This window comes from Octopus sinensis, linkage group LG9, assembly GCF_006345805.1.
Source record: "Octopus sinensis linkage group LG9, ASM634580v1, whole genome shotgun sequence".
NCBI lineage: Eukaryota > Metazoa > Mollusca > Cephalopoda > Octopoda > Octopodidae > Octopus > Octopus sinensis.
Window position 1 is genome coordinate 17,878,323 of NC_043005.1, and position 2,500 is coordinate 17,880,822.

Here is a 2,500-nt window from a genome sequence, read left to right on the forward strand (position 1 = left end):
TTACACGTATAGGCGCATATATGTATATATATGTATGAGCAAAACGCCACCTCCCCGTCCAATGGACGGTACTGAATCATATCTGCTGAATAAAAAGCAATCAGTGTTTTCTTTTCATTAAAAAATAATTAAAAATGCCTTTATTTCAATAAAATTTTTGGTTTTGTTAAACGAAGTTAAGGCAAAAAAAACTTCTTGAGAAACCAAATAGTTTTTCCTTCCTTCATGCCAAGTTTGAAGAAAATATATCCTTTGCATCTTACTTTTTTGGTCTCTTAAATATACTGCATTTTGTGGCATTATTTCAAGCCAGCATGCTTTTTTGCGCAAACTGCACGTGCATTTTATTATCGATCGCCACAGCTGATGTACTTGCGCATACAAATGCACGTTCCCACGGCTTTATCGATCGCATTCTCACCTGGAATCGATTTTTATAATTTTTTTCAAGACTTATCCACGCCCTGATACCGTCGGTATCTACATATCAAATTTGAACGCAATCGGATGGAGGATGCCCGAGATCCTAGAAGACACACTCAGACAGACAGAACGGATTTTATATAATAGATGTGTTCTTTATTTCACTTTCCTTTATTTTCTAGTACTTTTTCTTGAAGGAGGAAGCTGATTTCAAGGAAAGAAAAAAAAAGCGACACCACTGGAATTTGTATAGTAATAACAATAATTGATATCTATCGAACTTTAAAAAGTCTTGCATATTCTTACTGTTTGACTTACAAGTTGTATCTACAAACTTTGTGTCAGCCGGTCTCTTTGCTTGAAAATCCTAGCTTTTCTAGATTATCGTTCAAACATTTACTAAGATAAGCAAGTGCATCTATGTGCGTGCATATGTATGTATGTATGTATGTATGTATGTATGTATGTATGTATGTATGTATGTATGTATGTATGAACTCTCTCATACATTTAAAGCATCCACTAGCAATTTGGAATTTAACTGTCAAAACCCAGAACCATTTGTCTTTGTTTCTCAAATTAAATAAATTTCTTAACAATAAACTATGTTGCCGAAAGTTGGCAATTTATTACAGTACATATTTCTTCTGTTTTAGCATCGAAATCATCAATTCTAATCTACATGTTTTCTTCCGTCTATCTGCTTTAACACTCCGCCATAAGATAACAGGAAAGTATTCCAGATAGTATCAGGCTTTGGGATATAAGATTGGTCAAAGGGTTCAACGAGGATATTGTGGGAGCCGAAGAACCGTAGCGAATAACGAATAGGTGGAGGAGAGATTGGAAGTAGAAGCACAGTAGAGTAGAAAACGGGACACAACAAGGAAGACCAGATGGGAGAGGAGGAGAGTAGGAGATGAGACAGAGTTTGGATGAAGAGGAGGAGAGAAGAATGGGAAGTAAGACAGGGGAGATAAGAAGGAAGAGAAGAGAGGCAGGGCCACGTGTTGACCTGGGTGTTTGTGTGTAGTGGTTTATACATTAAGTGTTTGACTTAATCAGAGAAAGAAGTGTCAAAATGTCACACCCATGATCCTTTGGAAGTATCTCTGATATTGGTGGGAAGCGTGGACGAAGTTATTCTCAGAACGGAGACCGGATTCTTGAAGGCCAGGTAATGGCTTTAATTGGGAACAGCCATTTTGTTAAGCTTCCGCACAGTTACCTTCTTTAAAGTTTTTTTCACATTACTTGGTCTTCCCGTACCAGAAGATAATTAATTACCTCAGGTGTTGTGCAGTGGGATTGAGCACTAAATCACAATTTTCAAGTGAAGTTTTCTTTCGCATCTAATAGAACAGCCATTGACTTAACAATTATACTGTCTAAATACGATCTAGATGACCCGGTACGGTATAGGCGGCGAGCTGGCAGAAACGTTAGCACGCCGGGCGAAATGCGTCGCCGTATTTCGTCTGTCGTTACGTTGTGAGTTCAAATTCCGCCGAGGTCGACTTTGCCTTTCATCCTTTCGGGGTCGATAAATTAAGTACCAGTTACGCATTGGGGTCGATGTAATCGACTTAATACCTATGTTTGTCCTTGTTTGTCCCCCTCTGTGTTTAGCCCCTTGTGGGTAATAAAGAAATAGGTATATTTGGGAACACCGATACGGTACCGGACGGACTGGTGGAATTTTCTGGGCAAGTTTACGAAACTCGTAAACAGAAGATTTGCAAGTTAGTTCAGATATTCCGGCCCATTACTTACGAAGGGGCACCCAAATGAAACCGGAATTTTGCAATATTATTTTTTCCACTTAGGTTTACGTTTACACTTTTATCACTTTCAAAGTATTCTTCATTTGAAGCAATGCATCGGTCCTGACGCATTTTCCACTATTCGAAGCAATCCTGGAACTCGTATATTTAGTGGTTCTTGGTAGGAAGACTTCAAACTTGTGCCACAATACATGATTATTCAGTCTCAATTTTGAGTCATATACTTCTCACTCAGTTAGGTGAGATTTCTTTGTCTATTCCGTCTTTGTTTATCTTCTACAGGTATCAGCCAC